Source organism: Manacus vitellinus, unplaced genomic scaffold, assembly GCF_001715985.3.
Source record: "Manacus vitellinus isolate BGI_N305 unplaced genomic scaffold, ASM171598v3 scaffold_1_pilon, whole genome shotgun sequence".
Classification (NCBI taxonomy): Eukaryota; Metazoa; Chordata; class Aves; order Passeriformes; family Pipridae; genus Manacus; species Manacus vitellinus.
Window position 1 is genome coordinate 53,350,294 of NW_021939396.1, and position 24,112 is coordinate 53,374,405.

General features: G+C 38.1%; 1 long non-coding RNA gene across 1 annotated transcript; it reads right to left on the reverse strand.

Moving 5' to 3' along the window:
* Positions 1–3,727: 3,727 nt before the first annotated feature.
* Positions 3,728–5,044, reverse strand: LOC115307410. The gene is made up of 3 exons (XR_003915729.1): positions 5,002–5,044; positions 4,800–4,905; positions 3,728–3,837 (listed from the first exon to the last, which is right to left on the reverse strand). It is a non-coding gene; the product is annotated as an uncharacterized LOC115307410 (long non-coding RNA).
* Positions 5,045–24,112: the final 19,068 nt, after the last annotated feature.

A 24,112-nucleotide genomic window follows, 5' to 3' on the forward strand; every position in this document is an offset into this window, starting at 1 on the left:
GTGGGAATGTTATTCTCAGTGAAGATATCTTATGGTGCTGACTGATATAATGGTTATATCAGTGCACTAGGTTCTGGAATCTTCCTTCAGCTACATCTGAAAATGGGATTTCAGAGATATGTTTGTGGTCAGTAGTGAGAATCTTGTCTTGTTTCAGTCCATCTCTTAACCCCATCCATAAATAGCACCAAAATGTGGGCTCTTGCAACTAGGAATGTAAATGGCAAAAGGAGATAGCTCCATTGCATAGTGAAAGGCACCAGCTGATGTAAATAAATCATTAAATCCTCACCAGGTATTGCAAATAAGACAGTCTTGTACATAATTGCAAAACGACAAAGGGGAAGCCAAAAGTGTAAAAGCTTTGGGTGTTTTCTTGAATTGTATATTAGTTTTTTTGTTTTGTTTTGTTTGAAGTTTGTTTGATGTATAAACACAGACATATGAAGAAACTATTAAACTGGATTGCTGGAAAACCCACTGTTACTAGTTACTCATTGTAACGCGTCTGCTACCTTATGGATTATTCACAGAGGGAATATTGCATTACAGACTTTCATGTCTCAATTTAAACGGATGTCTTTTTAAGAAACACATTCTGAACGAGAGTTACAGACTAATACAATGTATTTACATTCATACCTATGTTCCTCTGGGTGTCAGCATCACATCTTCATTATAAACTTTAGGGATGGGAAGCTGAAACAGCTTAAAGGTGAAAAGAAAGTATTTGCAGAACAGATTAGAACAGTTCCTGCAAAAAAGGCTGTTGCAACTATAGGAATGCATATAAAATACATATCTCTGGAAGACCATGACATGCTTTGTTTCTTTCTCCTGTTTAGCTGCGGAATAAAAGGAATATTTAGCGTGCTCTCACTTCTCTCAGAGACTAGAAACACTAAGTATTCTGATAGACTGGGGCAAGCAAGCATTGGGTAATTAGGAAATTTGCTGTCAAGGGACAGTCATGAAAAAATTAGTTGTTAGGCTATCATTGCACCATGTCCCTGCAATTAACAACACTACTCTTGCTTATACAACTGGTCATTTATGGTTTAGCTTTAGTAATTGGAAAAAAAACATCAAATCACACTATTTCTGTCCCAGAGCTCCCAAACCAGTTTATATTGCCCAGTGTTACTTTGATGACAGAACATTTCACTGTTTTTGTCTTGTGTATTTAAAAGCTTTTGATAAGCAATTATTTGGATCTCACTTCTGTTGCAGGTGGGACTTCCACAAAGTCACCTGTATTTTAAGCAGGTTAGTATCAGCAGGAATATTAATAGAAAAAATCTGAATCTTTTCTCCAGGCCAAGGCCTCAATAAAGTACCTGGAAATACCAGTTTTTCAAGAGCCTTAACATCTCTAAAACAAAACAGTCATAACTGAATGGAGCAAAGAAGTTGTTTATGATCTGGGACTTTAAGATCCTGCTTCCCAAATGGGTACAAATCTGTCACAAAGGACTCTAATTGCTGAGTCCTACTTCCTCTGGGTTTGGACTGGGAGGGATGATTGCTTTCAGCTCTACAGCCTACACCCAGTGTGTAACCAGTGTTATGGTACAGACCAACACAGGCCTGCACCCAGTGTGCAACCAGTGTCCAGTGGTACAGACTAACACAGTGTGGAATCCTTTTGAGAGTGGGTTGTACTTTCATTCCCACTGCCTAGGCTTTTCCTTTTAGAAAACCTTCTCTGAGTGTCTGTCTGGAGACTTGAGTTGCGTTTTTTGTGAGTCCTGAGCAAACAAGTGCAGAAACCACAGGAACTTCCTGCACACAAAAACTTTAAGAAGGCAAAAAAGATTTGTAATCTTTGGGAAAAAAACTCCCCCACACAGTCTGCTCTCTGAAATCTTCAAGGACTTGGTTTTACAGCAAAGCCTTGTTGGGGATTCTCCTGCCTATCTTGCTGTGAATACTTCTACTTCTCATCAGCTTCTTGCACAGAAGACCAACTCGTGGTGACCACTGCTGCGTTCAGGAATTGCAATGGATGGTCCCAGTCTTCAGCTGCGTTGGAGTGCAAGCACAGTTAGACAGAGTGGGTAAAGAAGACATGAGAACATAGATGTGGAAATGAGGATCCCCACATGAGGGACGGAAAGTCATGCAGGCTGTGGTGGAGCTGCCTGCATAAGTCCCTGTGCTAGGTTATCTCCAGGTGAGACGTTCTCCCTCCTTTTCTAATCTTATCATCTGTTACAACCTGAGCTGTGTGTATCTTGGATTCCACTTGTTTCATACAGGACAGAAAAGGAGAATCTGAGAGATGTGTGTGTGTGTGTTTATACTTACATACATGCCTCCATAAGTTCTTACTTGCAAATATAAAGTACAATCACAGATGACATCAACAGACGAAATGTATGTGTGAATGTACAGTTTCTTTTTCTCTAACCTCCCTGCTCCTTGTCATTCCGTTATTTGTTACACTACTTTCTAACCTGCAGTGTGTTTCTCAGGTATTTCCACTACCTGTGAACAAACTAGCAACAGTTTAAATCTGAATAAGAAGGAAAAAACCTCAAGTACTTTTTACATCTCAAGCTTTTGAAAATTACAGCAAATCAGTGCGACAGAACAGAGTTCCCTTAGCACCTGTCACACTAAAGATCTAGTAAATTAGTTAAATTCTTGTGGTCCTTAAGCATTATTCCTACAACATTTTTTTTTTTTGAGCTGCTTGCCTAAAAAGTCCTAAAAATGCATGACTAGCTGTGCTGAATACTGAGAGTGGAGGGTCTTCATCAAAATAAAGAACAGCTTTTTATGGACAAAATGAAAAGTCTGGATACATGTCTGGTAACCCTCTGGAATGCTAGTAGAGCTTCCAGCAAGCCATGGTTTAGGGTATTGGGCAGGAGGTTATATTTACAGCTTTATAATTGGGCTCTCAATGAATGTGTCTTATATGAATTTATCCAATCACTTTCGTATCTCTTTATTTTAATCTGCAATATCTTGTTTCCAAGGTTAGACAGTTTGAGTGGAAAAATTATTTTTTTCCATTATGAAATATCTGCCTGGAAGTTTTCTTCAGTGCCCTACAGTCCTTATGTCATAAAGAAAAGAAATAACTAGTCCCCATTCACTTTCCCTGTTCCATTCATTATCCTACTCACCTATATTCCTCTATAAAGGTTTTTTTTCCAGCGAAGGATCCTAGCCTATTTAATTTCTACTGGTATCTTCATATAATGTTGTTGTTACATTGTTTTCCTAGATCTACTATATTCTTTTTGGCCTGAGGGAGGGCAAGGCGGGGGGGAGGCAGAGAAGCAAACGATAATCCAGATCTAGATGAAAACTACATTTCTACAGTGCCAGACAATGCTGTCTGTTTTGTTCTCTAGGTAGTGTGTAACAATACACTTTCATTTAGTACAACATGCTCCATAATGTGGAAAATTTCAAGATCCCTAAAATGCTTATAGGAACAAATACTCTCTGTTCTCTAAATAGGCTTTAATTTTCAATGGTAAGGGCACATAAAATATATGCAAAAAAACCCATTACTGAGGAGTCCTTCTGTGTTTCTAGGTGCAAATACCTGCCTTGGCTGTGCCCCAGCTCTGTAGCAGAACTCATCTGCTGGACACAGCTTTCATTTCCCTACCTCTGATGAGATGAAAGCCTGGCCACTGAGGGTAGAAGGGCCTTTTAGTGTGTCCCAGCTGTGCTCCCGGGTGGCTGAGGATCAGGGACCCCAAGTTCAGATACAAACCTCTCCTAGAAGCTCATAATTTCTTTGAGAATATCATTTGTGCAGCTACCTCCAGATGGTGATTCATCACTCCAATCCTTTCAATTAGGCTGGTTTTACACCTGATTAAAGCAAGATGAGAAATGGAATGATGAGTTGTGTACGCTGGGTCCAGATGATTTTCAAAGGCATCAAAAGAACTTTTTTAACGCCCCATTGGATTAATGCCTTAATTAACAGCAACAAACCAAAACAGAAACCCACAAAAAAAAATGACATTAATTTTTCTCCCTAGTTTGCCAGTTTTTAGCAAGGCACAGTTAGTTTTGGCAGGCAGTAAGCAGAGTTGCCTGTGAATTAGGTTTTTCACTGGTTTTCGTATTTTTCACAGAAACTTTGTGCCTGCTTCACCTACCCTGAAAATATGACCCTAGGAATGCCTATTATCTTTGTCTTTTGCCTTTTCTTTGTCATAGGTTTGCTCTGAACTGCTTTCTGGAAAGCTTTGCACACAATTTGGGTCTGGACATAAGTCCCTGAACTTCTATTTCCCCACACTTCATAAGGCTGGGAGAGCCTTACACAGACCTTACTATTATTTATTTCTCCCAGGTTTCTTGTGGCTTTTAAGTCAGGGGAATCTGTCCAGGATATTCATCCATTGAAAGAATACTAGGAAATATACTTTAATTTTGTTTTAAATCTATAGCAATATCATTATTAGTAGTGCCAACATTGACCTCAACTCAAAGACACTTCACTGAAACCAAAAGTAACTCTTTCCCAAACGTTTTTGCCAGAAAACATGAAGAGATCTGACTACAACAAGGAGAGTAGATTCCTACTCTCTGCTCACGGAGTGGTAGATAAGTGGTGGAACTTGGACAAACAAGCATTTTAAATATTTGTTAAGTTCACACTTGACTCTTACAGAGCATGAAAATGAATTGCCTTTTCCTACTGTGAGGACCAGGCTGCATTAAAAAATGTCCTGGTAGACACACTTGTACCAAATTCAGTTTCAGAGGAATAGAGTCAGTGGGTGCTGGAAACTTGGGTCAAAGTCTGTGTGCAAGACCCTCACCAGGTATGATTGAATCCCATTCCACTGGAGTGCTTTGTCAGACATCTTCTCCCCACAAAGATATATAGTAGGAACTCAGGGTGTGGTACGTCTCAAGCTTCTTCCTCTTCAGAAAGGAAAATAACAATGTTTTAAACATTAGTTTAAATCAGAATGTCAAGATATACATTTATTTCTCATGTTCCTTAATCCAACAACTCACCAGCTTTCCTCAGTGGGCCTTCCGGATCCAGTGGTCTGGCTGGGGGGCTCTGTAAAATCAGGTCATATAGAACCTGCTTAACTCACTTGGAAAAAGTGGGTTAAACCTTTGACTTCTTCTGAGCTTAAGTGTCCTGCTTGGTGCTCACAGTTTGAAAAGCAGGTGCTTAAAAAGCCCTCCTTTCAAATGGCAGAGAAAAGAGATGAATCACTTAAATTTCAAGTGCAGTTCCAATGACAGTTCATGTCCCTGCATAAAGTGCATAAAAAATGAAGAGGTAGGAAGTAAGTCCTTGAATGAAATCCACGTTTTTCATCTCGCAGTGAAACTCTAAATATTCAGATTTTCACTATGAAAAGGGACACTGGCACGACCAACTCTGAATCTGGAGGAAAACTTTGTGAGTTAAAAATTCACTTGTATTTGGTATGTAGCCTGCTGGGTTAGTTATACTCTAGAAAGTGTTTCACCATTTCCTTTGGTGAAACAAATGGAGAAGCATCTTTTTGGCTAATTTTGACAGAACTAATGTGTAAGATTGCATCTACAGTCTATGGCCCTCGGTGTCTCTGTTGCCCAAAGAAGAGGTTCTCAGCTTCCAGAAAATTGAAAGGTGCAAGGACTTTAGGTACAACAAGGGACCGGTGAATTTGGGCTCACAGCTCCTCATGCAGCTACTTTGTTTTGTTGGCCACATGCCTGATGCTTGTCATGTGCAATTAATAAATGAACCTAGCTGTGGCATTTTAAGCAATAGACTGGACTCTTATTTAGAGTGGGGGATATTGAAAATATGTCCAGCTTAATTAGGAGGGAATGGAAAAGAGGAAAGCCACCCTAGATCTACCACATGGGAGACAGCCCTGGCATACAGACAAGTGGGGGATCAAAGGCCTGTTGCACAATGTAATGAGTAAATAGATGACAAATTCAACATTAGCTCTGGTGGACCTTTAGAGGGGAAGGCAGGCAATACAAGGAACACTGTGTGTATTTCAGATGACCTTTTGTTGAAAATGTCAGTCAGCAGACTGTACTGAATTTATAAAGAGGGTCAGAAATTACTGGGCTGAATAATGAAAGGTTTAATTCTCAGGAAAGAACCAGAGTGAAGATACAGGGAGGCTGGGCACCTGGAATTACACATCCTTTAAAACTTTGCTGAATAAATAATGGCCAGTGAAGTGCCAGAATTGTTAGTGCTGTGAAAAAATAAAAGCATCTAATGACATGGATGTGGCTAACAATAATGAAGGAAATCCGTGGCGAATTAACAGAGGTAATAAAGAAGAGGCCTTGCAGAGGTGGCTCCCGGACCTTGTCCTAAGTCACTACTGCCTGCAGCAGCTCCCCCTCATACACACTCCAGCCCTGGAAGGGGGTGTCCATGGGGCCCTGGCAGTCGTGCACTTAAGAAGAGATACACTAAGCCTTCTCCACAGAGAAACAGGAAGGCATTAAACAATCTCCAAATTGATTTTTGTTTTGTTTTGTTCTGCAGTTTATTTTTCAATTATATTTTTGATCTTTCAGCTTGACTGGGTAAAATAACTTCTGATCAGAGCTAATTAAACAGATATTTAGAATTCAGCAGCATCTCCCTTCTGAGAGCCTCAAAGTATTTAGCAAACACTAGTGAATGAAATTTCAAACTGTTGCTGCAAGAAAGCTTGCAGAAGCATACCATTGTCCTGAGGGTAAAGGTAGGGAGATAAAGACAAGGTATTCTTGAAAGTAGAGCTCTAAAATACTGGTTTCGTACCTTTGCGGTTAAGTAGCACTTGGCTTTTTATTTTTCTTCTCGTTTTTCAGCTATGGCTTGTTGCCTCTGAGTGGCATCTTTGTAGCAGGTCTGGAATTTTTTGCAATGTGAAAAACTCTGAAGCAACAGCTATGATCTCTGAAGCTTGACTAAATAAATAAATACATTGCTGTTGGAGTCTGAAAATTCGGATACCAGAAAAAGAAACTGCTGGGTTTAAACAGAAACCTTGGGCTACAAAGGCTGGGGAAAAAACCTGCATTTGAGGACCAGACAGGATGTCACCTGTTTGTAATGTCCTACCAAGATACAGAGACATTGTGCTGTGATGTTATCAAGCCTCTGCATAAAATCCATTGTTGTTTTCCCCCTCACTGGGTATCCTATGTAGTCTGTAAACATTGGATATCTCTCCCCCAGGTAAATCCCCAAAAATGTAATCCTAAAATAAGTGTTTTTTCCCCATGATGTAAGTGCTAAACCCAAAAGGTGTAACTTGGGTTTTTCCCTTACCTCATCCTTGTAAAACCTCCTGTTTTACAGCCCCCCCCCATGAATATGTAGACCCCAGACCCTTAAAATATCAACCTGTATGTCCAAAAAACCATTCCAGATTTCTGCCTCCACCTCTGTTGTCTTAGCATTATCGACCTGCTATACATTGCTAAAATATATATTAAGGATAGGGAGTGGGACACTGACTTGCAGGACAAGAAAGTGTCTGGAGGCTTTTTAAAACTGAGAGCACTTTGCACGCTAGTAATCTCTCTTACTAATGCATCCTTACTCCTCTGAAATGCTTTTACTGATTGAGACTGTCCTTTGAAAACAAAGCAAATACAAACCATTTTCTTTATTAATTAACTGAAACAGTCACAGTTTATAGGATTTCAAGGCTTAAGGGTGTCATATTTGTTGTTACTGACTTGGATGTTAGCAATTGTCTTAGCTCTTAGGTAAGGGAAGGTTTCATTAGACTGGCATTCCTTTTCTAATAAGCCAGGCCACAAGGGATGCACACCTTAGAAGTTGTACTTGAGGGGTTTCTGTATTTTTCTATGGATGTTTTAATTTAACTGTACTTTCAATGTAATATCTGCTTTCATTTAAAATACATTTCAAACAGGGAGACTTCGTAAGGCAGAGACAGGACCTCTAGCTTGAAGTGACCAGCGTAGTTCAACTTTACAAACTATTGATTCTTAAACTTAATAATTTTACCACTGGAATTCCTGCCAGATACTGTATTTTGAATGTTTACATTCACCTTCTTTCAGTTTTGCCCTGTAGTGTGGGGCTGAATAGTTCTAGGACAGCGTGCTTAGACTGTATTTCAAGGATTTAGAAAGGATGATGGTGGTCTAAAAACATTATTTGTAATGCAAATACCTTGGTAAAACCACAAATCCCAATGGAAGTGATTTTTATTCCACAGTAATTATTTTTCTTGTATAGAGTAGAAATCACTTAAAAATCTCTTGTCTACTAAGGCACATTTGACTCCCAGTTTGTTGGGGTTATTAGGCCTATTGCTGGTTAGCTGTCAGTGAGCCTCTACCACTGTTGTATAGCTTGTATTCCAGAAAAAGCAGTTGCAATGGTTTTCTTTTCAGTTTTAGTCCTTCACCAGTCTACTGCTGCAGTCTAGTAGTGTTGCAGGTCAACTGAGAACTTCTTCCTTGAGTAACCATGTACTTTAGTAGAAGTTAGTGATAAGCACTGCTAGTGCCTCCTACAGGAACACTTTGCTCTGCACTGAAGAAACAGACTAATTTTAAAATGGATTCATCCTGCAGGAAACAGAAAACCAGTGATGGATGAAAAAGAATAAGTCTGATGTCTTTGATTACTCACCTTATATGCAGCCATCGAGTTTAAAATCCCCTTAGCCTATCTGCAGTCATATGGTATCTTTTTCAGTTTGCAGGTTTTCCTTTCAAAAGATCTCTAGTTAACTGGCACCTGCTATTCATTAGCTTTATGGCAGCATTCTTGGTTTAGTCTCCAATTCAAGCAAATACATAACAACAGACTGCTCTTCACAACTGCAAACTGTCTTTCTGAAATCTGCTGGACTGCCTACTTGATGATTCTAGCATAAGGGAACTGTGCTAGAGATCCCACTACTAGACCCGATATCCCTGCAGAACACAAGAAAATGTGGCACAAGGACTGACTTGAGGGTCCCAGGTAACCTAGCCATCTAAAATATGGTGTTGTCACTGGGTAAGTGTAGCAGCCAGCTGCTGACAGCAGTGTCGGTGCCTGTTATACTTCCCACAATCTTGGCACCAGCTTGCTTAGAGTTTCTTTAAACGTGTCTTCATCAAGGCCCAGTGCAAGAGGTAGATGAACCCTGGGTAAATTGCTTAGCTGGATCAATGTCTTCATGTTCTGTACTTGACAAATTCAAATACCTAAAGAAATTAGATGACTCATCGTGTAATTTGTTTTTGCAAAGTGTCATTAATCTCTGCCACTACTTCATATGGTGTGCATATTTTATTTTGGAGCTAGAATGAAGCAAGAAAACAGAAGTAAATGGACTATGTATGCACTACCAATGGAGTAATTTTTTCCGCAAACATGGAAATGTGACTTTTCATGTGTAGTGCCACTATTGTATTAATATAATAAATCTAGAGGCCATGAAAAAAAATAGTGAGGAATTAATACACCAATCATCTCAGTGCAGAAATCAGAGGACGATATTTTTATGGTCTTTATTATGAAAGTGAGGCTGTTGGATTGTCTTAATCCATTTTGGTCTTAAAATGTTGAAATAAGTTTAATGATAAGATAGCAAATATTCAGGACCCTTTCCCAAGAAATCTACTGAACAGTGATAACTCTGTTCTTCTTAAGGTGTAAATTAATACGGTCCAAAAGAAATCTTCCTACATTTATAAATGTGAAGGTACATGCTAGAAGCTTTCATCAGTTCAGGTTAAGACCAGAGCATCAGAAATGTATGAAATCTAACGCAAAGATTGAGTCAGAAATCAGAGTACAAGTGAACAGCCTGAGCTGTGAAATAGCTTTATACAAAATTCTGCTTGAACTGAGAAACATTGATGGAATAATTAATTGATAAAAAATCCCATACAAAGAGAAAGAATAATTAAGATAGTGGAATAATTTATGTTAAAATTAGTTTTTCCAGGTCTAGCAGTGAAATGACCCACTTAATTCATCATTTAATTTCCTGGAAATTTTAGCCTTATTTGAATCAACAATGATTAACCTTATTTAGTTTTGCATTGATTATGGTTACTGCATCTCTAATCATCCATAGCTTTGGCTACTTGTGTATTTTTCTTGCTTCCAAAATATTTAATGTATCAAGGAATTAGAAAATTTGGAGGAGGTAAAATGCAAGGGAATAATAAATATCACCTTAAATTCATGTCTGCCAATGTTCATGTTTAAATTTCCACAAGTGAAAGGATAAGACATCATCTTAGACATCAATTCAACCATTAGGATGAAAACTTGTGTAAATAAAATTGTAAAAGATAAATGAAAGCATAATTACTGATTTTGCTGGAAGAATTTCTTTGGGACAAATTTAGAAGTAAGTATTTAATTATGGGTTCTAGAGCTGTTCTGAAGTTTTAAAGAGTGTGTTCAAAATTTAACTTTGTTTGAGCAGAAATTCCTGTTTCATACTAACATCTATGATGTCTGGATCATGGCTAGGCTTCGAGAACGAAGATTTGGGAAGGGCTCTACCCATGTTTGTTGCAAGATGTCTGGATATCATTTTAGTATATATATATATAACCACAGTCTAGTGGTTTAAGAATTAATTCCAAACAGGTGCCTTTACTTTCTAGTGCTTCTAGTGCTTCCTGTTTACTTAGATTTTCTTTTTTAGTGGGTCCTCTTAAAATTTATTTAAGTTCATCTGATGCAGACTGTTTGTCAGATTTTCTGTCTGCAGGGCATTGGTTACAGAGCCACTAGGAGTTACCAACTCCTTGATTTGTGGTATTGGCACAGGGAGGAGCAGTGTGGGGTGGTGTGATACAAAGACTGTGATTGAGATGTTAACTGGCAAATGTATAAATATGCATCATGAATCTTTATGCAGCAGGCAGGACATTTGGAAGGAAAACACGTTTCAGATGTCATCTGATGGTTCTTTTTTTTTTTCCTCTAGGCAAGATGAAAACCAGGGAGAACTGTAAAGAAAAAGATTAATTGCAAGTTATATGAATGGTATTAGGCTGATCTCCATTTTACATACATCATTATACAAGCTACGAATAACCTATAATAAGGTGACAAAATAAAAGGCAGTCTGGAGATATTTTCCTCTGTATGACTGTTTCTTTAAAATTCTTACTGTAATGTTGAATTATTCTGATCTAGATTTTATTTATCCTAATGAATTCAAAAGAGAATGAATAAAAAATACCCATTATGCCTCAGCCTTTTTCCCCCTCAAACTAAAGGGGAGTGGAAATGCGATAAATACAGGGTAAGAATTTCCCAAAGACAATCTCAGCTGTAGAATGACATTAGACATAAAATATCCTTCTTATGATGGGAGTCCCAGAGCTGGATGCAGCACTCCAGGTGGCATCTCTTCCATTCAAACCACAGCTGAATGAATATCTACAGGACAAACATGGTTTTATGAGATTTTTAAGGTTCTGATATTTATTGTGCTTAGTAGCCCACTTTTATGAAATGTGACTGTGTCATGGTTTCAGATTTAAAACTCAGACTCTACCTGGGATTCTGAAGTGGCATGGACCCCTTACCTTCACAAGCATTTCCATACAAAAGTAATTGAATCTAATGCACTTCACAGAATGATTTGCCTTTAGCAGTATAGGACAGTGCTGGAACAGCAAAAGCTTTTATCGAGAAAGGGTAAAAGGTGATAATTTAGTATATTTTCCATCACACTTTTTGCTTGAAATGTTCTTTCAGGAAGCTTCTCTAGTTTTTAAAATGGAAAGAGATATTTCTTCCTATTTCTTCCTGCTGATCATTGGGTTGTCTTTTCATGAAATTTTATTGGAAAAGAAAAAATTTAGAAAAGAAAAAAAAAAGAAAAGTAACAATTTTCTTTCTTTGGTTTGAAGGAGGATGTTATTTTGTTTGTTTAGTTTTTTTGTTTTGTTTCTTTTAAATAAAAGTTAAAATTTTGAGAGGGCTAAAAGTTCCTATTATTTTCTCTGAATGAACTATCTATTCTTTCACAAGCTATACAAGATCCAAAATTGTTTCATCTGTAGCTTGGCAATTGATTTGGTCTCGTATAGCAACTTGCTCCTTCATGAGTTGAAATTCTATTGCTGTAACTCAGGTTTTGATAAACACTTTCATAACTAAAAATCTCTGTTTACCTCATAACAGTCACAGGAACATCTGAACAGTAGTTGCCAAAAGGAAAAAAACACTGTGGATCTCTTTTTCTTACAGATTTGAACTCTGGATTCCATAACTGAATGGATTTTCAATAACCAATTAAATTGATGCAAAATGTCAGACTCACATCTTCCATGTTTAGTTATTTTCTTCTGTAAGTATCAGGAATAAAATATTTCCATCTGATAACTCTCTTATACCCTGAAAGTTACACATGTGAACCTTCTGAAGATATGGGGGCGTTCTCTGTGTTTGTCTAATTCATCTCTTCTGTAGGAGAACAAATGATCAAGCTCTGTTTGGCTGAAAATGCATTTTAAAAGATGTTACCACTGAAGGAGTATGGTCTTGTGTTTTATATTTCTTAGAAAAAAATCAACGACAAGCCAGTTAAGATTTAATTTTTAAATTATGCCAAAGCTTTTTGGATCTAAAGGACTGGATTTAAAATATTTGTATGTATTTAGGCCTATCATTTTGCTATCTCCTTTTACATTAATTGAAAGATGGCATCACTTGATATTTCACTGCTATTTTGTTACAGAGGAGGGAACTAGGAGATTTTTCTGGAGAGGTAGATTTTGCAATGAAGATCAATCTTTCTTTAAAGACCAGAAACAGAGTCAAAACATGAAACCCATCTGTTTCTTTTGAATAATTCTACTTCAGTGAGTAGCTAATACCTGTTAAATAACTCTCAAGAGGATGTAGTATAGCTAATTTTCCTACAAATGGCAATTTTGGAAAGGAATGTGGCTGCAGTGGAATATGGTAATACTTTAGACAGCTGTACGAATATCTGCTGTAGTGGACTTCTGCCAATGTAACTTAACCCAAATTTGCAAAAACACACTTTGTTCCAATGTTGATCCTGCTAGATTAACTGAACTGTATTGACATCAATTCTCTTAAGGGTCACGGCAGAAAGATGATACGATTTATTTCTCTTCTGTATGAGCTTTTGGGTGTCTTGCCTCAGAAACTACAGCTTCTTCCATTTGACAAATGAGGAAGTATAGGTCCTTGACTGTTCCTAATGTCCCAGCTGAAAGTGAGATACAGTACCGGGAGTCAAAACAGGAGTACACATCCTGTTTCTCCACTTTCACTTAGTGAGGTTTTATGCAAATTCACTTCAGTTAAATGCTGTCTCTGTAGATCAGAACTGAACATATGAAGAAAAAAGCATTTTTGCTCTCTCCTGTCTATTGCATTCTCAAGAAAACATCTATTTGTAACAATATATTTTTGTATAAAGAAACAGTAAGCACAAAAATAGAAACCTCCAAAAATCTGGAGGTTTTAACCTCCCCTCCTCCAGAAGGATGTGTCAATCTTATTTCTACCCCTTTATGGGTCTCTTTTACAATAATGTACTTAATTCATGTAACATAAATTATGAACATAAATTATGTAACATAATGCTGTATTTGGTAACTAGTACAGTTGTACTCTCCAGCAGTACAGTATATATTAAAAATATATGTGAAAAATCCATAGATGACTTAGAATTTGAAGTTCCATCTTCAAAAGCAATGATGAAGCCAAATTCTGAATGGAAAATTAATGGCACATTTTCCCACATTTTCTCTTCCTTCAAGATGGCTTAGGTATTTTTTGAGACAGTTGACCCCATTGACCAAAGGGATTTTCCATACCATATGGCATCATGCTCAGTGATAAAATACTCAAGGAAAGAAGGACAAAGGAAACATTCAGAGTGATGGTGTTTTTCTTCCCAAGTCACTGTTAGATGTGATGAAGTTCTGCTTTCCCAGGGATACGATGGCTGAACACTTGCCTGTCGTGGGAAGGGGTGATTGAATTCCTTGTTTTGCTTTGCTTCTGTGTCCAAATTTTGCTTAATCTATTAAACTCTCTGTATCTCAACCTGCAAGTTTTCATACTTTTACCTTTCCATTCTCTCTCCTCTGTCACTGTTGGGGGAGGGAGCGAGTGGTTGTGTGGGGCTGAGCTGCCACCTGGGGTTCATCCACACAACTGACTACTTAGAACAGAACAGGACTGACTTATGTAACCAGCAGAGGTCTTTATTGCAAGCAAAACTGTGGAAGAACAATTTCCTAAGGCAAATTATGCTGCTGCAGGTCTACATATTGCAGGGTGTTGAGAGCATATCTCCGCAAAACTCTGCCGAATTCTCTGGCTCTTTGTGGCATTCTGAGTCAAAAGAAGAGTTTCTGTTCTCCACAAAGCCTTTGTTGTGCAGTTGGAGGTAAGGAGATTATACAGTTCCAGAAATAAGTAGATAAAAAGCTGAATACAATTTCACTGCAACATGACTAAAACAGTGACAGAGGCACTTCACAGCTCACAAGTAACCCATATTAGTTTGAAAGCATGACACTGGAGTTCATTCTGACTTTGCATTCTTGCAAAAGCTGAAAGGAGGAAATTTCCCTCAAGCAGTTTTGATCTGCTTGAGCAATCCAAGTGACAGAAAGCTCTGTGATGAAAGGTGAAGTTGTCAAAGATAATTCAAGAAGTTCAGGGAGAAGCAGAGAAAATAATGAGCTGACCAGGATGACAGCATTCATGGAAGGATAGAGGGGCCATCATAAATGAACTAGACCCCTTTTCAGCTTCTCTCCTTTTCACTGTCCTGTTATGACATGGTCAACGAAGATTATATATTTAACACTTCAGAACTCTTCATATTTGAAAACCTAAGTTATCTCTTTATTAAGAAATCTCCATCTCACAGAGCAGCTGCTAGCATCCCAGCACATGCAGACAGACTGACTTATTTTTCCACTTCTCTTCTGCAACCAATGCTGTCTTTGCCAAGTTCTTTATCACATCTCTTTACAATGGTTATTTTTGCCGAAGTGGGTTTTTTTGTTGAGGGGGACTAGATAATGTAAAGGGTATTAGCTCATCACAAAAAGTAGTTTAAGTCTCCTCTGGCTACTTTACTGCTACAGCATGTTAGATCTTGATGCTCTTTCAGGATGCAGTTCCCTGAATCATTCCTGTTTGGATCACTGCTGACTGCAGGGCAATGGTTGTTGCTACCAACTTCCCTTTGTTAACTTCAGGTTTCTTTCATGGCTCATGGTTTCTTCTACATGGAGCAAACTGGAGTTTTTTCCCTAGGTTCTTCTGGTCTTGTTTGACTCAGTGAGCCAAGTAGTTTCATGTGTTTATGCACAGCTCCTGTCAGGCTACTGGCAGTGCGGCTCTGACTCTCTAGCCAATCTGAATTTGGATCACTGTGCTTGTTCTCCACTTGTGAATACCACACTTTTAGATCTTTTCTTGAAAATGAAACCATCTTTCCTAAGTACTAGTATTTGTCCTTCCTTCCTTCTGTGCTCTTTTATTCCCTACTGCTGTGGATGGATAGAGTGGTGTAACTTTTTCCGCATGTGGACCAGGTGTTATAAGCAAGGAATTCTTTGCTGGCGTACTGCCTAAAACCAGCTGCCAATTGGGGCATAGTAAAGCAGAATGACTGGACATGCATTTATGGTCAGTGTCATGCCGCTTATGAGCGAATGTGGGCAGCTACTGCATAGACACAAGCTGGTGATGTCAGTTCCTTATGGTCTGGAGGACACTACAAGATTATCACCTGTAAGTCACTTGTCTAGAAGATTCAAACCAGCAAGTAAAGATCACAATGGATTAAGACACTGTACTCTGAGCTTTGCTTTATGTGAATGCAAGAAAGGATGGACTCATATGGAAGCACTCTTGCTGTATTAGGGAGATACAGTACAAAGACAAGTCTGTCCGCAGGGAAAGGACCCATCTCAGCAGGAAACATTTCCTATCTCCTGTTGCACAATTGTTTGGGAAGGAAAGGAAGCTTGCTTTTACCTTTGCAGCACCAGCTGGGATAAAATCCCAGTAGTAACACGCAGGTAAGAGACAGGGGAATAGGTACTGGTTGGGAAGTAGTGTCTCCTTGGTTTGGAATTGCCAGGTCTTTAAATGTTGCTTCCCAATAACTCAAGACTGACTTCAAGCATCAAAGCTGGAGTGATTGCCGAGTGGGAGCATAGCCTGTACACTGAAATCCCACTTGTGCCAAAAGAATTTGTCTCTTTAGATCATTAGTAGTGGGAAGAAATGTGAATGCAAACAGATTTAAAAGCACAATACGTTATCTTTATGCTGTTGTGCCTAAACAACACAAATATAATAATAATAATAATAATAATAATAATAATAATAATAATAAAAGAAGCTGAAATATATCTCCCTGAAATACACATATTTATCTCTGGCTGGGTAAGAGACTAATTAGTAACTATTCACTCTGGCTTCTGCAAATTTAGTCACTTTTTTTTTTTTTTTTTGGCTGTACTATTAGGTTTGTTTTTTCTACTCTTTCAAAATCTTTAGTTACTCAACTACTAGAGATGGAGAGGACTGTGGTTACCAACCTTTGTCCCCATGATATCTACCTTCACATTATCAAAATGTCCTTTCCCTGTTCCATTTATCATCTTAAATAATATTTATAACTTTTTACTTCCTGAAAAAAAGTACTGATTTTGAACTGTTTCTGTTTGAAATATTTCAGTTTTACTGCAATCTTTTACAAATAAAATCAATAGAAGGTTTTTGCAAGAAAAGTAGTTTCCTTGCAGAACACTATTTTAATTATATGGGGAAAAGTAAATTAATACACAAGAAAATTAATCTATGAAGTTCTTTTTGAACAATTTAAATTTTTATTATACTATTTGTCAGAAAAGGAGTTACAGTGGCTGGGAAAGCAATGAAGAACATTATGAATATATCTGCCATGGCGATAATGATGGTGTAAGCACTTAGATTCAATCTGACGTGACTAGGTAGAGAAAGAGCTTTTTACTTTAATCAACATGGCAAAAAGGAAATGGAGAACTTATTGTTTTCTGATAGCTTTTGATTTAAGTAGATGTAATAAATCTTTCAATGAAAGATAAAGAAAAATACTTCATCTCTTACCAACGTGACACATCTGTTAGTATGTCAGATTCAGATGCGTCTTTTAGAAGGGAATACATTACCCTCTTTAATGTAGATTCCATTATTGTAATTGTTTGATTTTTCCTCTGTAAGAGAGACAAATTTTTCATCTGTGCAGCTTTCGGAGGTCAGGCAAAATAATGACTTCTCTGCAAAATAGGCTAGGGATTTCTTTCAGTAGTCATTTCATTGGCTTTAAATCAAGTGCTGTCATGGCTGAGTGTATAAAATTATATTGTGCTTACCTTGAACTGCAAAATACTAATGCTTTTAAAACCAATGGCCACGGTAAGTGATTGTGAAACTCCTGTCTGTAAAAGAGACTAATAGAAGCAGCAAGACCCTTACATTCTGACAAATAAAATAATGTGCCAAAATGAGGTGAAGATATAGCTTTACCCTTCTGTTTTGAGAAATTTTGGACCTTTCCCTGAACTGCAATTCTGCCTTTGGCACTAACATGAAAGCTGTTTTCATTAATATAATAATTTATTACATTCACAAAATCTCTGTAAATAAAAACTGTGGCTATAGTTACTTGTAAGAAGATTCTGATTCTATAATTCAACATTTTTTTTCTCTTCCAGTATTTGAATCAGTAATTCTTTATATTTTTTAGAGGTTTCCCTTCATCATTATGGATTTGAACCTCATCAGTGCTGTAGATGACAACACTATTTCTGTGTTTTGTTTCTGTTCCATTGTGTACTAAAGACAAGGATATGAAGTTCTTATCTCCCCTATAAGCCACTATCCCTTCATGGCCATTTGTTAGTGGGAAATAGTCATTGTCCTTAGTGCTTTGGTCATATTGACCCCATTACTTGGGCTGTTTGTCTGTCCTTCCCCAAAATGTATTTTTTCTTACTTCTCTGTCTCTGAGGCTTGCGTACTGCTTTTCTGAGTGGCTAACTTTGCTTCTGAAGTAGCAAAATAGCATAATAATGATGGAACATTATCTATCTATCTATCTATCTATCTATCTATCTATCTATCTATCTATCTATTTATCTATCCTTTTCTTTATTAATCTTACAAGTGATACATATTGGTGATTTAAATGGTAACGTCTCATCAAACACATCTGAACCTCTGGATCAAATTTTTTAGGTGGCTATTGTTAATCTTCCTATTTTGTCCACATGTGCAAACAACTCTGTGGAACTTCATCCCATGTCACAAATATGCACAAACTGCTGCCAGCCAAGAATATGTGGTTTAAAATCTCAGTCAGTTTTGTGGAGACAAAGTTCTGAGATGATTAGTGAAATGTCAGACTCATCCACTGTTTCTTTTCAGTTGTTTTCAGGCTAGGTGGAGCTCACTCCCTTTAGATGAGGCAAGAGGAGTGCCCTCTGTAACATGCTCCCTCGAGAGCCTCTGTTTAGACCAGAATCTGCATGGGTGTATGTTCCTCTGGCTCTTCCAATTCCTCCCTGCAGCAGCACAGACACTTGTGACCTTTCTAAGGGACCTAAAGCCATATTGGTGCAATAGCTCAATTCTTTTATAGGAAACTTGTGCAACCAGCAGAGAACTATAGTTGGGAAAGACATTTTTCCTAGAACAAAAGGGTACTGAACAACAGGCATCTGTATACAGATCCAAAGGTCATGGGCTGCAAAACTAAGGACAGACTTAATCTAGTTGTGAATCAGCATGAAAGACATGCAGTCCTTGTCAGTTGTTTCTCTTGTCCTGATGGGTTGTCAGTTTATCATTTCCTCATATCTTAAAGAAAGGGTCTACTTACATTTCTCCTCCCTGTTGTTTGCTGCTGCCTGCTCAGCCTTGGGGGTGGGTACGATTGTGGTAATAGTGGTTTTGGTAACTGTTGCGGTCCGAAATTGGAAATTCGAATACCAGCAGAAAAGGAACTGCTAGGATTAAACAGGAAGCCTTGGGCCACAGGGGATGGGGGAAAAACCCACCATCTAAAAGACTAGACAAGATCATTGGCATTCATTCGTGTGGACTGTCCTGTCTCTCCCAGCAGGATATGGAGAGATTCTGCTGTGATGCTATCAGTTCATGCAAAAGCCCCATTGTTTTCTCCCCTCCCTATGTAATCCTTATTTCGGGAAAAGCCAACCATTCTCCCTCAATGTAATACTGCTTACTGGAAATATCCATTCTTTTCCCCCAAATATAAACACTGTATCCGAGAAATGTAAATCCCTTTTCCCCCTTATGTCATCCCTGCTACTGGAATTGTTAAAGGATTGTGGATTCCCCTGGCATAAACCAGCCTCCTTATTAGCATGTTAAGCCCCAAGACCCTTAATTAAATGTTTAGCCTGTTCAATAAACCATTCTAGTTTCTCCCCCGATCTGGGATCGTTTTAGTCTTTTTGGACCTGTTACAGGTAATTTGTCAAATGGCCTATAAAACATGCCAAAGATAATACACAAATTTATTTTAAGGCAAATCAGGACACGAATTTGAATCTTGAACATATGCACATACATTTGAAATGTAGACAGCAAGATGCGGCCAGGGAGTGGAGAGGAAGCAACGCTGGCTGAAGTGTGGGTACTGCCTTCTACATGTTGTGGCTAATTTGCTCCCCTGGAAGTATATATTTGAAAGTGTATTTCAAGTATCTGTTATTTACCCTCACCATTATGCTTTGCTACAGCAGTTTTCCCCTGAAGGGATGCTACTATTCCTTAAGGAAACTAGTGTTCTGGCTGTTAAGTTCTACACAGTAAATCTACTGCTCTTGTTGTATCTCTTTGGTAAAAAGAAGAGTCAAAAAACAAGGGTTAGAACAATCTTATTAGAAAGGCCCTGTGTTTCAAATAGGTGCCAAAATCCCATAAAAAAACCATGAAGATGTCAGTCTACACCATTAAGCACTAAAACTAGTTAATTCACTGCTCTGTTTATTGCAGGGATGATTTTTCTACCTTTAATGTCTTTCTTGCAAGGATGAACCATTTTGACTCACAGTAGTTTTCTTCCCTCCCCGGAATTCCATCAACCTGTTACTTATCTCCTCTTTCCTTACCTCCTCCTCAGAAATAGAAGCTGGCTGTATTCTGGCCTGTATTTACAGCTAATAATGATTTTGTCCTTTAATTTAATGCACTAATTCCTTTAAAGAACGGGTTTTTTTCAGCTGCAGAGACTTACTGTTTTGTGTGTTTGTGTACTGGCAGCAGAGAGTTCCTATTTCTTGGGGTCTTTCACCTACAGTGGTGAGGGTGGGATGACAGGTTTTGCCGATTTTCCTGTAATGAGGCTCAAATATTACTATTAATCAGGCCAACCTAGGCTTTTATGGAGGAAAACATGAGGGATCTCCTACCCTTGCTATAAAAATATTTCCTCCTCAAAATATGTCCTCCTGACTTTTCAATGTGTTTATTACTTAATCAGAGGACCTTCCCTCTAGCTAATATTATTGTAATAAATTTGAGTATTGTCATTCAAGAAAATACCCTGAGGTAACTAGTCTAGGAGAGCAATACTAAGGTTTCAACTTGCAACTGATTGAGAAAAGTGGTGAATAGGTAATGAAAAAAGGTGTAGAAGAATAGGTCTTGAAAGTGCACTCTGATTTTTTGAAAAAGTGATTTTTAAAGGGCACCAAAATGTCTCTAGTGTTGATGGATAAAAGCAATCCTAGTAAATACAGGCTACAACAGATATTAGAATATCCTTCAAAAGCCAAATATTTCAAAAATCAGAGTGCACTTCAGGTTATTCACAGATTGCTAGACTTGAAGCAGAAATGTTAGAATTAAACTCCTCTTTTACCAATTACATACTGTTTTAATTTTAGTTCCTAATATTCTACCTTTAGTCCTTTTTCATTTATTATTGATTATTGTGCCAAGGAACTTCTTGCAACCAACAGTATCATGGCTGCAGTGGTGGTTGACATTTTTCTTTTGATAAATACAACACTATTTCTACTGTTGCTAGACAGCAACTACTAAAATGAAGCAGTTAGTTTCTTTGACTTTTCTTTCTCTGAGGGTTTGTCTGCTGACAACTCCTTTGCTCTGTGTCACCTATGCTGTAACTGGCTGCCTACCTGCCAGCAGCTGTCACGCTTTGCTGCAGATGTCTGTGCACTTTGGAGAGTGTGGCTTCTCCTAACCATATCCACTTTCAGATCCTGGAGGGACTAACCCACTGTGCTGCAGGTACTAGTAAACATCGGATTTCTCTTTTGTGAGAAAAGCCTCTTCTCCTCACTGCTGCCTTAATTAATGAAGCTTTGTCCTGGGTACATAAAACACACAGGCTAGGCAATTTGCGTTGCAATCTATTGTGGAGAAGTTGGTAACTGGTCAAGTGCACAAACCAGTCCAAGTATGCCTTTCTAGGACTTATTTAGCAGACCTGAGCAAAGATATTTGTTGAAGAGATTCACCAATGGATAAAAAAGTGTGCCTCAGCTTGAAATTAGTGTGAGCAAAATTAGTCTGATGTAAAACCACTTTCATTTTCTTATTGCTTCATCTGTGACCCAAAAATACTGATATGAAAGTATCATTAACTGAACAGATGCATTCTTCAACTGCCAAATTCTATTTATGACTCTTATTTTAGGTATTTGTTTCAAAACATTGCCAGTTGGTACAGCATATTCCTTAGGGAGGATGCTTTGTCCTCAATATAGCCAGAAGACTGGGAGAATAGACTGACTTAATTCAGAATACCTTTTGTTTCTCCCTCATTTCCTTTCTCATTCTTCCAGGAGAACATTTTCCAAACCCTTAAAAGGAAAGCTTGGTCTTCTCCAAAGCTAACTGCAGGCAATGATTTAATAAAGTTATGTCTCTCCTTTAGGGAAGAAGTTCTCCATTACAAGCTTAGTGTAATACAGAGGGTCATCTGAGCTCATGTTCATTTACTTGCAAAGAAAACAGAAACAGCTGTAGGTGTTCCTGTTTTGGGCACCAAATTCCACTGAATTTTATTTAGCCCTCCTTTTTCATTCTGCTTTTTATTCACATTTTCTGTTTCAAATATAAGAAGGCAAACATTTGAATAGACTAGTGAACATTAGTACAGATATTACATTAGGTAATTTTAGTCATTTAAGAAAAATTCTGTGATCATACCTCAGTTGCTGGGAGGACAGTCAGCTGAGGAAGGGTGCTTACTTATGGAGTGGATATAAAGCATTTTGCAGATATAATGCATGAAATATTTTTGAAACCTCAACATCTGAAATTCAAATGACTGTGCAATATGTTTTAAATTTTAAAGTACCTGGTTATTTTTGAAATACCAGAAGCACCACGCTTAATCTGACTCTATTATGACTGACCTCCAGACATGATACATTAACAGGGACCAGGATCATGGCAGGCAATTTTATGATGATAATTTAAGGAAGAAACTGAACAATTTCAAAAGGAAATGGAAAATAAATTAATAATTAAGCCATAAATCACAAACATTACCCTTGTTTACATTATAGATTCTTCAGGACCTGTTTTGAATTCCTTCCATGAAGTATGGTATCAGTTTATTTACACGTATCCAAAGTAATAATACTTTAAATCAAATGGATGCAGGACTGAGACTGAAAGCCTATGGGATTGAGTTGAAAGAATCTATATGTCTGTGAAGACACATATGATCCTTTGGATATGGCATTGATTTAGATAGCCACAGCTTTGCCGTTCCTTCTGGGCACCAGGCACTCCTTTCAACTTCTGCCACCACTGATACCCTTCCTCCTTGGCAGCAGTGATGGCTGATGGTGCTCAAGATAATTTTTCTCTCTTAGTCACCTCTTCACTGGAATTTCTGAATCAAGTGCTCTTTTTGTCATGTGGTACTGACTGTAATTCTGGCATATGTCGAACAGAAATAACTAGTTAATGGGCTATGTCACTTGTGCCTGCTCTTTACATCTTGTTTAAGTATAGTCAGAAAATCTTGCCTTTGACATGCCGAGACTGGCACTGGTTCCAAAAAAGATTACAGGGTTCAAGCTTGAACAATGGTTAAATAAACAGCAAATATCTGGAGCATTTTGCAAACACTCCTGAGTAGCTGTCAGGGAATATTCTGTTAAAAAAATTACTGCTCTGCATTTTCAACATAAAATATTATTGTTGAGTTCTTTTTGGCACTGTCAAGGCAACAGTGCTAAGCTCTGAGACCATTTTATTATCACCTCTCTGCTTAATGCAGTTTGCCTTCTAACAGAGTTTTCACCCAGTTTTCACCATCTGATGGCAGAAAGCCGGCAGATTGTACTCAGAATACAAAGCCATGTATACCTGCAAAGTTTACTCCTGTCACCTGGAATGAGAGGAGATTTTTTTGGTGTATCCCAGTGCTTCGAGGCAAAAGGATGTCCAAGGCTTATGCATAGAACCCAGTTCATCATCATTATCTGTGGTTTATTTCTTGGTTAAAGTCAGCATTTTCCTGTCAGTGTAAGAGCACTTAAGGTTGCTTTAGGTTGGGATGTCTAAGAAAGCCAGTGCAAGTTCATTAAACTAGTCTAGTGCAAGCCACTACCTTCACCTATGGTTTTCCCATCATTGCAGTTCTTCTGCACCTGATCTCTAGACTAGAAATGTTAGTTCTTATTCATAGGGTTGATCGTGGTGTCTTGACTTTAGCTGGCTGTCAGGTGCCTACCCAGCCTGCTCTCTCAATTCCCCTCCTAAACAGGACAGGGCGAGAAAATAAAACGAAAAATGCTTGTTGGTCAAGATAAAGACAGAAAGATTGCTCACCAGTTATTGTCATAAACAAAACAGGCTCAACCTGGGGAAAATTATTTTATTGCCAATTAAAACAGAGTAGGATGGTGAGAAACAAAGACAAAACAAAGACCTTTCCCCCACCCTCCCCTTCTTCCCAGACTCAACTTCATTTCTTAATTTCTTAGTCTACGTTGTCCTCTGCCCCGAGCACAATAGAGAACCAGAGTTGTGGTCAGTCCATAGCAGTTACTCTCTGCTGCTCCTTACACTTCATGATTTTTTTTTTACTCCAGGATG